This window comes from Myotis brandtii, unplaced genomic scaffold (assembly GCF_000412655.1).
Source record: "Myotis brandtii unplaced genomic scaffold, ASM41265v1 scaffold612, whole genome shotgun sequence".
Classification (NCBI taxonomy): domain Eukaryota; kingdom Metazoa; phylum Chordata; class Mammalia; order Chiroptera; family Vespertilionidae; genus Myotis; species Myotis brandtii.
This window is the reverse complement of record NW_005370328.1, coordinates 1,152,147-1,165,328: the sequence shown is the minus strand read 5'-3', so window position 1 is coordinate 1,165,328 and position 13,182 is coordinate 1,152,147. Positions and strand designations below refer to the sequence as shown.

The following is a 13,182-nucleotide window of genomic DNA, read 5'->3' as shown; positions in this document are numbered from 1 at the left end:
CTGTTGACATTGAGTGTGACTCAGCCTTTGCCCTTAGGACCTTCCGTTCTCCTAGCCTCTGACTTTTGTTTTCCATCTGGGGGCTGGGGTCCTCTCTGCACCTCCAAGCTCCCAGTGCAGTGAGGGGTCCTGGGTGGGAAGCCCCAGTTATGAGGGCAGGTCTGACTGGTGGTTGCTGTTGCTATCTGGGCACCAAGTCAATGTCTGAGCATGTCAGCTGAGGACATTCTCATACTCGTTTAGAGTGGACCAAGCTCTACAAATCAGCCAGATGAAAAATTCAGACAGTCACCTGGTGCTTTTGTCTATAGATCAACAAATAACCAGTTTGAATGACTTTTTTTTTAATGACTTTGGCTTAAGGATATATCTTACACAACAAAACCCAGCATGCTTTCTTCGATTAGCTTGACTGGTTAAGAAAGTCATGTAGAAAAAGACAGAATTAATTTTGTATATTGACTCAAATTTAAACGTGGAACTTCACTTTTTGTGTGTGGCTGATTTGAATCAAATCTTAATTTTATGTCATCCATAACCTAAATGAGATCAATTCTTTGATGATAACAAATTATCTTAGTAATAAGAGCCTTTAATATGTTCATAGCCTTACTCAGGTCCTTTTCATTGGTTCAATGGGTAATTTTTATTCATTTGCATATTAGACTGTGCCTATATATGTACATTTTATTGGTCAGATTATAACAATCTGCATATTTATGAGAAAACCATAGAAATTATCTTATTTAACACCCATTATTTTTTCTCCAAAATCCACAAACAACATTAAATTGTAACTTTCCCCCTTCCCATTCATCTTTTTTTAAAGTTTATTTTAATTGTTGATACTATTACAAATGTCCCCTTGCCTTTGTCCACCTCCACCCAGCCCTCGACACCACCCATCGCTCTATGTTTACGGATTATGCTCTCTTTTGTCCAATCCCCACTCCCCTACTTAAATTGTAACTTTTCAATGAGTTATTTCAACTTTATAAATATAGAGGTTTTTTTGCACAGAAACCTGTCTTTTCAAATGACTTAGATCAGGTTGATTGGTACTCATTCATTATGATGTTTCAAAAAAGAAAATTGGCTATAAAAATGGTACAGCCAATAACTTAAGCATGGAATTATGTACAGTGCCTTCTGTGACCTAGCCCTGAAAGTCTCACTCCCTCACTACCAATACATTGCATCCGGTTTCAAGGGGAGAAACCGCAGACCCCATCTCTCAGTATCAAAGCTCTGTTGCAAGAAGCTGTCATTCTGGCCATTTTGAAAATATCACCTGACAAAGTAAGTCATTTAGAGCATTTGGTTTGATGAAATGCTGTCCTTGAGTAAGAAATTAGTTGAAAAACCTTGAGCATGTGGTGCTTCTACTTATTGGCTGAAATGTATAAATGATACACACTTGAAAGAGTAGATCACATTCATTTATTCACTGGTATAATCAGGCATCTACTGGTGACCCAAACACCCCATCTCCCATCCTCCATTTATGGCTCCTAGTCTACAAAAATCAAACAGCATTGAAAGATGGGCCCCACTCATAACAGAAATGAAAAGTCATCTTGAAAACACCACACAGGGGTTTCATGTTTTGTTTTCTTATCTATCCTTCCTTTGAATCAAAGCCCAGCCTGGTAGGGTTTCACAGTGGCTTTCTTTAGGTTAAATTGCTGGAGCGGTGTCTCTTGCTAATGAGATTGGGCAAGAGAAACGGTAACCGGCATTCCTCAGAATGGGGCTCATGTATTTAAAAACATAGCTAAGGGTTAAACAGACGTTTAAAACAGAAGAGCCTTTTTGTGCTTGTTGTTGTTCTTGCTATTATTTTAAACATGAAGCTTCATGTTCCCAAACTACTTATGCCCTTTCATAAGAAAGGGCAGTCCTCCTTGAAATTCTCCCACATGAGCCAGAAAAGACATTACTGAATGTCGCCCTCTCACCTGAGTGAGAAGTAGAGTTTCTCTCTGTTCGCTGGTGCTAGTTTTGCCCCCAAGAGAAATATTCTCTTATCTCTGGTTTGGCTTTCTTTGCCTTGCTTTCTATTCTTTCATGGATTAAACAATACCAGGGAGACATCAGTTACAACTGCATGTGGTTAACTAGAGTGCCACCCAGCTTTACAAGGCACTCTGGTCTGACCACATCACTCCTCTAAATGCTTCTCAATTACCTACAATCGCCATCAACTAAAACCCATTTGCACACTTTCGTGCCTTCACCCCTTCTGCAGGAGGGTCCTGTTACAGGAGGGACCATGGGTGTTTTATCAAGGGGACAGTCCTTATGATATAAACTGTTGTCTACAGGAGGGAAGCCAAAGAGACTTCACGTAAGGCCCATGGCATTGACTTTTGTCTGTTATGAATATCACCAGTGTGGTGTGAATATCCGAATCTAGATGGCATCCCAGGAGTTACGCTTTGGAATAAGAGCTGGTTTGGTTTGATATCAAGAATAGGGAGCTTGGAACAGACTGTCGAATCTCAGAGGGAAGGCAGGGGTGGGTGGGAAGGGATCAACCAAAGAACTATATGCATAACCCATGGACACAGACAATAGGTTGGTGAGGGTCTGGGATGGGGAGCAGGGGGGAATTCAAAGGAGTCACAATATATATATAAATATATATTTTATATATATTTTTTTTTTTAATTGTTTTTTTAATATATTTTATTGATTTTTTACAGAGAGGAAGGGAGAGAGATAGAGAGTTAGAAACATCGATGGAGAAACATCTCAGGCCGATGCTGTATCCACAGAGCCAAACCGGTTAGGGCTCAATAAATATATATTTTTTAATTGTTTTTTTAATATATTTTATTGATTTTTTACAGAGAGGAAGGGAGAGAGATAGAGAGTTAGAAACATCGATGAGAGAGAAACATCGATCAGCTGCCTCCTGCACATCTCCCACTGGGGATGTGCCCGCAACCCAGGTACATGCCCTTGACCGGAATCGAACCTGGGACCCTTCAGTCCGCAGTCCGACGCTCTATCCACTGAGCCAAACCGGTTTCAGCTTCAATAAATATATTTTTAAAGAATTTTTTAAAATGCATAAAAATGAAAAATAATAGGGAACTTGGAAAACACAGTTTTCTAAGAAGTATACTTTTTTGTAACTCTTAGCATTTCCAATCATCAGGTTAGACTAGATTGCAACTAGCTTAACTATTTAATCAGTAATTCCTCTAAGTATTTCTCCTTGTGTCCAGATGCTATTAGGGATACAACCAGAAGTTGTAAACCAACTAGAAGTTTTGATTTATTCATAAAAAATGTATGATGTATCCATTTCTGGATATCAAAGAGCACCAATGCTCTTGAGAATTTCACTTCAGTTTCCACTGTCTGACTCTAGGCATACATTCGGAAGCTTTTATTGGTGTCTTCTTTGAGGATTAAAGAAAAGGTGTACATGCACCTCAACCTGGACTTTACATAAAAATCAACCCAAAATGGGTCATGGGGTTCAATGTAAGATGATACAATTTTTGGGGAAAAAAGTTAAGAGAAAATCTTTGGGAGCTAGGGCTACATAAAGTTTTTAGACTTGACAACAAAAGCACAATAAGAAGAAAAAGTAATAAATTTGGCCCTGGCCAGGTAGCTCAGTTGATTAGAGCATCATCCCAATATGCCAAAGTTGCGGGTTCGATCCCCAGTCAGGGCACATACAAAAATAACCAATGAATGCATAAATAAGTGGAACAACAAACTAATGTTTCTCTCTTTCTCAAATCAATAAAAAATTTTAAAAGAACTGATAAATTGGAGCTCATCAAAATTAACTTTTGCTCTGCAAAAGACCGTGTGAGGGAGAGATAAAAATCAAGCTACCTTATTGGGAGAAAACCTTTACAAACCACATATCCAACAAAGGCCTTGTATCTAGAATATGTAACGAACTCTCAACACTCAACAGCAATAACAAGAACAGTCCAATCCGAGAATGAGCAAACATGAATAGGCATTTTGCAGCAAAGGATGTACCGGTGGTAACATAAGTCCATGAAAACACGTTCAACATCACCAGCCAGTAGAGAAACGCAAAGGAAAACCACGAGCTATCACTACATGCCTATCAGGGTGAAAATAAACTTCAGTGCCCACACCACATGCTGGTGAGAATGCAGAGAAGCGAGATTGCTCAGACCCTGGGAATCAAAGTGGTGCAGCCGCTCTGGAAGAGAGCTTGGCAGTTTCTTTCAAAACTCAACATGCACTTACCGTGTAATTCAGCAACTGTAGCCTTGGGCATTGATCCCAGGGAAGTGAAAACTGATGTTCACACGAAAACCTGTACATGAATGTTCAGAGAAGCTTTATGGGTGATAGGCCCAGCCTGGAAACAACCCAAATGGCCTTCAAAAGGTGAGTGGTTGAACAAGCTAGGACACCTCCACACCAGGCATGCTATGCTATGTAGCAATAAAACTGTTCATACAGGCAGAACCGGGGTTCCATCTTAAGGGAACTATGCGGAGTTCGAAAAACCAATCTCAAAATGCTAACCTGTGTGATCCTATTCACACAACCTTCTTAAAATAACAAAAATGAGCCCTGGCCGGTTTTACTCAGTGGTTAGAGTGTCGGCCCATGGACCAAAGGGTCATGGGTTCAATTCCTCAAGGGCACATACCTCAGTTTCGGGTTCATTTCCCACCTCTCAGTGGGGGTGCATACGGGAGGCAACCAGTTGATGTGTCTCTCTCACATTGATGTTTCTCTCTCTCTCCCCTCCTCCTCCCTCCCTTCCACTCTCTCTGAGAATCAATGGAAAAGAATATCCTCAGGTGAGGATTAAACCAAAAGAAAACACTACAGAGATAGAGAAGATTTTAATGGTTGACGAGGCTAGGAAGGGAGAGGGGTATAGAGGTGGTTATAAGGGTTAAAACAGGTCTTTGGAGATAGAATAGTTTTGTATTTTGATCTGTGATGATGGTTACAAGAATCTACTAGTATACATGTGATAAAATTGCAAGGTATATACAAGTGCCTGCACACACACACTCACACGAGTGTATGAGTACCCATAAACCTTGTAAACTTTGAATAAGCTCCCTAGATTGTGTCATTGGGATTTTCCTGGTTGTGCTACTGTACCATAGTTTTATAGGATGGTACCACTGAGGAAAACTGGGTGAAGGGTACATGCACACTCCCCTACCATTTTCCTGCAACTCTCTGTGACTATATAATTACTTGAAGAATAAAACATTATAAAAAGTCATGTGCTGCATTCAATTTAAGGTCTAACCCTTTATCGTTAAGGGGCAGGCGTTTATTTCTGCTAAAACCGAGGAATAAAAGAGACTAGCAGCAAACAATATAAGAAGCGAGGAACATGGATAGGAGTGTAGTTGAAATGACTGGTAATTCATTTAGAAACTCATGGAGAGTCGATATGTGTGATGAGTACTGAGTTTGCTTACCTGTGTTTTCATGAATGCAGTTGTATGAGAATGAGGAGAACAGAGGGAAATGTGACCAAAACGCATTGGGAAGCTGAGGTCCGGGGCCCCCGATTCCTGCTGGCTCGGTAGCTGCCATTAGCTTCTTCCAGACCTAAGCCCAGAAAAGACAGTAAAGTGATTAAAAATATGCCAACAGGAATAAATGTACTTGCTCTCCACATAGATTTAATCATATTTTAAAATGTCCCATTTTATATTATCTTTTTTGGAAATCACTTAGGCCTCTAATCAGATGATTGTTGGAAAAAGAAGAGCGGTTTGGGAACCCAATTTTGAGATGTGTACTCTTACTCTTTCACACAAATAGATAAGCAAATTTCAAAACTTTTTTCCCCCAACACAAATAGATAAGCAAGTTTTAAAATTATTTTTTCACTCAAATAGATAAGCAAAATTGGAAACTTTTCTCCACACAAATAGATAAGCAAGTTTTGAAATGTTTCTATAGCTTTTCAGCAATGGTAGTATATATGAAATATATATATATAATTTTGAATGGTTCCAAAAAAATGTCATGCCTTATTAAGAACTTTTAAAAGAGTGCAAGAGTTTCATAATTTATTTTTTGAAAATTGCCACTTATTATAGCAGTAGGGGACGTCTTTAAAGATGATGAAACATCCACACAGCATATTATGCTGGAAACTGGATATATTACATTTCAATATATTACTAGGGGCGTCTCTAGGAAATAAGTGACATATGTATGGGGAAAAGTATGTAAAGCACACACCATTTAGCTAAAATGGGGGCATGTAAAAGTAAATATACATATTTGCTTATATTTTTTTTAAAAAAATCAAAGGAAAATATAACACTTAAAAAATGATTACTTAGCCCAGCTTGTGTAGCTCAGTGGTTGAGCATCAACCTATGAACCAGGAGGTCATGGTTCAATTCTAAGTCAGGGCACGTGCCAGGGTTGCAGGCTTGATCCCCAGTAGGGGGCGTGCAGGAGGCAGCCGATCAATGATTCTCATCTTTGATGTCTTTCTCTCTCCCTCTCACGTCCTCTCTCTGAAATCAATACAAACATAAAAAGTAAATTTAAAAAATGATTACTTAGAGGGGAAGTAGAGAAAAGGTGAAAGTCACAGGGATAGAAAGTCAACTTCTCTCAATAAACCTGTTTTGTTTTGTTTTACATCTGACATTACAACCACATACAGATTTCATACCATTTTAAAATATAATACAATTAAAAAGCAACTCCTAAAAACGGAAAGGAAAATAAAACACATGGACCTAACTAACTATGCATGGGGCTGGTTGCGTGACCTCACAGAGAAAGTCTCTCCAGGTGACTTTAAAGCCAGGACTCGTACTGAACATTCCAAGGGGGATATATTTTAAAGACAAAATGAAGCTGAAAAAAATCCTCAACTTTTTCTATGATATGTTTTTGATAATAGTATTAGCGCTGTTATTGAGCAATGATTGGATATTTGGTATGAAAGAATGATTAGCTTTTTTGTTTGTTTGTTTAGATGTGATAATCTTACAAGTATGTTTGAAAAGAATCATTATCTTTTGGAGACACATGCTGAAATATTGACCAATGATGCTCAGGTTTGTTTATTTCAAGTAATCCAGGGGCTAGGGCAGTGTGTGAAGTACAGAGGAAGATGCCCATGAGTTGGTCCGGCCCGTGGGCTGTAGTTTGCCCACGGCTGGGCTAGGGCCATGAGTTGAGGTACAGAGGAAGAGGCCATGAGTTGGACATTCCTGGAGCTGGGGGATGAGCATGTAAGATTCATGCTCTTATTCCCTGTACTTTTGTATCAATTTGAAAATTTTCAAATTAAAATATGAAAAATGTCAATCAAGTAAGAGTTGAAAAATTCAAAACAAAAGCTCATGCATTGCTTTCTTTGGTAATATGGAAGACGATCTCTATAGAAATGCATTGCTGGTAAGCCCAACATAATTTCCAACTTCCTCAAAACCAAGTGCTTTTCTATAAGGAACTATCTCCACCAAGATTCATTCTTTGACTTCACTTCAAACCATAAGGGTATCGGGATCTAGCACAAGATCCTTTGGGGCATCATCAATTTTAAAAATTTAGGAAAAGGAAATTCGTTATTTTGGGGGGCATGGAAGAAAATTTAGCCCGAGCTTCTTAGTTAGCCTCATGTGAGAAAACGCAGAGAAGTAGAGAAGAACCAATTTCCAGCTCCTGGTGGCTGGTCCTGCTGACGAAGTCTCCACCGCTGCTACTCTGTGGAGAGAAGGGATGGTGTTGTGGCCACTGGAAGAGTCTTTCTACTCTTTCTAAGCTTCATTATTTGATTGTACAATGAGGCAATTGTGAAGCTTAAATTAAAAACACGCCACTTAGATAAGTGCTGAAGATGGTGGCTGGAAATCAACATGCCCCCAAAAACGTTATGAAAAACTACAGATTTTATGATTCCCTTTCCAAGAGAATAGTATCCACCGCATATGGTTGTCATTAGCTTCAAGTGGAAACACAGTGCGTGTAAAGTGGTTATTACTTGTGATTATGCCTATTGTCACTAGGTCACGGGATGAGGGGACCCCCATTCGGCAGATGGCTCATCTCATATAGGGTTTTCTGAAGGCCTGGGGCTCGGAGTTTGGTGGACTTCCAGAGGCCTAAGAGGGCTGACATCATCTCTGAAGGCTTGCTTCCTTAGGTGATAGCCTGGTGGACTTGTTGGCACTCACCGGCATGTTTATTGCGGTGGGCCTGTCCTTGATGGTCTGATTTTGGAAGAGGTGGCTGACCCTGGCTGCTTGGGTTGCAAGAGTGTATTCATTGAGGTGAGCTATTGAGGGGTTGAACAGGTTAAAATCTGGTTGTGATGACCACTTGTTGCCTAGGCTACAGAACAATACATCTTTTCCTAAGTTTGTGGGGAACATTTCGATTCTCAATGCTCGCTTTTCACACACCTACCAATTTTGCTGGAAGCTAACTCATCTAAAAGGAATAAGGTTTGTACCCCTGATGCTGAATATGATATTATAGGGGGTTCAGAATATGTCATCCCCAAATACAACAATTTGGCTTAGTGATCATTTTGAGTTAAAGGGACTTGAGAAACAGCCGGTGTGAGGACACTCTGAACCTCCTTCGTCCATAGGAGGACGAAGGTAGATCCCATATGAGTGGTACCCTCCCTGCAACCAGGAAGGTAGAAGGCATCCTTGTCACCAGAGACAGGTAATTTAGGGGAGAGGGCTCTTTATACAAACCTTGCTAATCTTCCCCATTTTACTACACTTAGTCTCCAACTCTGTCTTGTCGATTCTTCACGTGTTTATTGTTTCTTTGTCTAATAGATATGAAAACTTTCTACTCTGGTCACTTTTTTTTTATTCTCATAGCTTTGTGGGACTCCCACATGTACATACATAACTAAATTTGTTTTTCTTTGGTCAAATTTGTTTTTCTTTTGTCTTTTTATTACAGGTGGGGTCTCAGGCAAGAACCTAGAAGGGCAGAGGGAAAATGATTTTTCCTCTTTTATGATATCTTATTAAATTAATCAACTTTATGAAGTAGGTCCTATTAGCCTCCTTTAAGGAGACAAATCCGAGGCACAGGGAAGTTTAGTGTTTTGCCCAATATCAGATAGCCAGACAACGATAGTAAACAAGAAAGTGGATTTGAATCCATATCTGTGTGACTACAAAGCCTAGACTTTTAATCCCTATGCAGGTTCTGATTGCTGCCTGCTTTGTTAAAGCAAATGCTAAATATGTTACAATTTAAAGTAAAGGGGGAAACACAAGTTAGTTATTCATTTACCCATTTAACACATCTATTGAGCCCCTGTTATCTGCTAGGCCAGGGGTGGGCAAACTTTTTGACTCGAGAGCCACAATGGGTTCTTAAACTGGACCGGAGGGCCGGAACAAAAGCATGGATGGAGTGTTTGTGTGAACTAATATAAATTCAAAGTAAACATCATTACATAAAAGGGTACGGTCTTTTTTTTTTTTTTTTAGTTTTATTCATTTCAAATGGGCTGGATCTGGCCCGCGGGCCGTAGTTTGCCCATGGCTGTGCTAGGCACTGTTCTTAATGCTTCTGAAGATACAGAGATAAAGACAAAGCCAATACCTTCTTAGGACTTCCATTTTAGTGAGGAAGTCATTAACAAATAAGTATAAAATATACATAGTCATAAACAAATAAGTATAAAAAATATTAATGTCAGATAACAATGAGTTATGGAAGTACTGTGCTAACACTTGCTGGTTTGAAGAACTAACAATCTGAGGAGACAAAGCATGAATATACAAAATGTTAAATAGCCAAAAGTGGAAGGCAATCAAAATAAAATAAGAATGGAAACAAGGCACCAAAGATTAATTTCGATTAGTATTATAGAAAACAAATGATGCGAATTTAGAAGAAGGGAAGATTACTCTGGGGAAGTGTTTGGGAGGAAACTGAAGACTAGATAGGATTTGGCTGGTTGGAGGGAAGGAGGTGTTCTGGGACAGTTAATTACCTCCCCGAGACAACTGCAAGTTCATTCTTTTTTCTAATAGTTGCTAAACATGACAGATTTAAAGAGTGTAAGTTTGGCCCTCCTGGCTCTTCACACTAAATCTGAAGCCCCATTCGATTTCATCAGCCTGACCTCAAAAGCATCAGCAAGGGTTGGATGTGCATGCATCAACTTCTGGACTTCAACAGATGGATATGCTTTTTTCAGGAAGAAAAAAAAAAAAGCAAACAAAACACTACATTTACCATGCCCTGTAGAGTATGAAAATCTAGCTGACATTCTCATTTATTCATCATCCGCCTCCTTTAATATGTCATCCATCATTTGCTCCCATGTCCCTTAAGAGCTTGTGAAAAGCTAGAGTGTAAATGACTGAGCAGTCAAATGCCAAATGCCTTCCATTATTTCTCTGATGGGAGTATGGGGAGTGGGGGAAGTCAAGGTCTGTTCACCGCAGTGGCTGATGGAACAGGAACTTGATTTTGAACTTGTGGAGCACTTCTCTGTCGGGTAGGGCTTTGCAACAATGGTTGAAGGTGGGGCACAGCTCTGGGGCACCCAGGGATTGCTGTATTTTGAAACCAGGCGCTGCACACGAACCATTCTAGAAAGGAGTCTCTTTGCCCACGCTGCCTGAAATTTGAGCACATGTCCGGAGGAGTCGGCCCAGATCCTTTCACACATTCCCTTGGAATCCTTCCTACAAAGGTAGACTCAAAATTAATCCTGGGGGCCAAGGTGGCTAAAACATATGTGAGGGAAGTGACAGAATAGATTTTCAAGCAATGAAAAGGAAATGATAGATGACTTTTTTCGCCTACATTGATGGAGACGTTGAGGAGAGAACAATGCAATATTTTTTAAAAATGCAACCAACGACATCTCCTGATTTCACTGTTACTTCACTTCAGCTTCAGGTGTCAGAGACGTTTAGAGCCAAAGGAGTCCAATTTAATTTCCAGGTCTCTAAGGTTGTCCAAGGAGCCCTGTAACCCGAAGACCCAATCCCCTTCCCAGTGGGCTGTTTTTCCACTTGTGATTTTTTTTCAGGGACTTTTTTGGGGGGCGGGGGTTGGGAGTGGTAGTATGGGGTTGAGATAAAGATAAAATTCCTGAGTGTTTGTAGTATACACACTTTAATTATTTTGAAATATCTGAATGAACCTAGTCAGAGGTAATGTGTTCTAAAAATGTCAAACTTCTCAAGAATGGAATATATTAATATTCCAATGACCAAAATAAAGAAATAAAATTAATTCAATGTATCTCTATTAAGTGCTGAGTGTTTAATAAAAGTCATTATATGATGTGCCATGGGGGGTATAAATAAAGATGTTACATATATCCTTTGAGAAGTGCCAATCTCACTAATGTTCAAAAAAGTCTAAAAGAAAAAAACAACAACAAAACCCCACGATTTTGGTAAATCTGTGGTGGTTGTGTTTATACATCCATATTGGTTTCAAAAATTCTACCAATGTCTGATGCGGTTACATAAAATTTTCTATACGAGAGCAGTCATGTAAAAAATCAGAGGAAAATTAAAAGAGTAAAATCTCATTTTATCTGGAGTTGTGCACCCTTCTACCTGCTCAAAATATGACCAACCCAACCAGATTTCCTTCCAGCATTGGAAAAAGTTACGGGAGCTCGCTGCGTCCAGCAATAAGAGCTGGTGTGCGAATGGGGGTCTTGGTCAGCTCTGCCCTTGGACTTGAGCAAGAGATAGCCCTGTGCTGAGCCCTTGAGTTTGACCATCTTTGTCACTTGTGTTCAGTGCTGGCCCACCACGATGCGTAACCAGGGCTGGTTACAGAATTTGTGGGGCCAAGCGAAAAATAAAAATATCCATATTACAAAAGAGTGCTGTGAAAGAGACATACAAAGATATGTTTTCCTTCTTCCACTGGTCTCTCTCTCTCTCTCTCTCTCTCTCTCTCTCTCTCCCTTGAACTTGTCATGGTGTTTTCATGTGCTGTTTCATGTCGTCCCAAGTTTTAAATTATTGGCATGCATCTTGCGTTCGCCTTCACGTTGTGCAATGCCGGCTGTAAATGTAAACACTGGGCCATTTAGCTCATATGCACAATCACCGAAATTACACAATCCGCATGTGGTTGCTCAATCCCTGGAGCTGGCCAGGAAAGACGAAACACAAGCCAGACTCCGAGAGGTGAGAGAAAGGAAGAGAGGATTCCCCCCAGGCGTGGAGCCAGCCGAGGGAGCGCTGGGTATGGAGATCTGGATGGGAGTGCGGGAGCGTCCTCTCCCACAGCAGGGGTGCAAGGGAATCTTATTTAAAGGATACTGTTCCCCAGGAGAGCTGAGCATCTGTGGCCTTCCTTCCCTTCCTGTCCCAACGTGTGATTTGGGAGATATTTAAGAACGAGTGTGGCATTTGCAACACTTGGACACAGTAGCTTAGACACATGTTCATGCTATCAAACATTCATTTTCCTTTCAGATCTGTAAAATATAGGTAGAGATATGACGTGCATCACATGTGGTTATGATTCTCCGCGCAGGCAGACGGATGAACACTGAATGCTGGAATTGGGAATCGTCTTTTGAATTAAAATAGAGTGATGTAAGAAACTTTTCAAACCTTTTCAGCTTTATTTAAATATTTTGGTTTAGATATTAGATGAACGTAAGCTATAATTTATATTTTGTCTGTTAATTTTAATGGGTAGCTTTTAATACGTTGAGAGGATAACTTTTTAAAACATGTCTAAAAATAACTTTTATTATATTTGCTTTAATTTGCATTGGATATACTTTGTACATATTTATATTTTACTTTGTGCTAGAACAATACTAAATCACAACAAAACGTTGGTGCAGATCTTGTTTGTAACAATATAATTAGTGATTTTCCTGAAACAAAGGAAAGAATAATAAATTTTTATGGCATGAAAGCATACTTTATGAATTGTGGAGGTCTTTGCTTTATTACTCATCCAGACATCACCAGCCCATAAACAGGATACCTTTATGTGCATAATAATAATTAACTTCAGTTGTCTTTGATGTTTTGCAAACGTTCAGTCATATAAAACCATAGCTTTACTCATGTTCATTTTTTAACCTTTGTCAATACCAAGGTATAATTTTCAATGTTCAGAGGATAGAACTTTTTTCCTTAACTCTTTATTAACTCAATTTATAACTTAAAAATTATTTTATTATTATTTTTT

At 39.5% G+C, this 13,182-nt stretch overlaps 1 long non-coding RNA gene across 1 annotated transcript in view; it reads right to left on the bottom strand.

Annotated features, from left to right (window-relative positions):
* The window catches only part of LOC102251363, a 171,101-nt gene extending 165,516 nt beyond the window's left edge, over nt 1-5,585 (bottom strand). Inside the window, exon 1 of the long non-coding RNA XR_314360.2 lies at nt 5,457-5,585. This is a non-coding gene — a long non-coding RNA (uncharacterized LOC102251363). The remainder of the gene's footprint in view (nt 1-5,456) is intronic.
* Between the last annotated feature and the right edge of the window lie 7,597 nt (nt 5,586-13,182).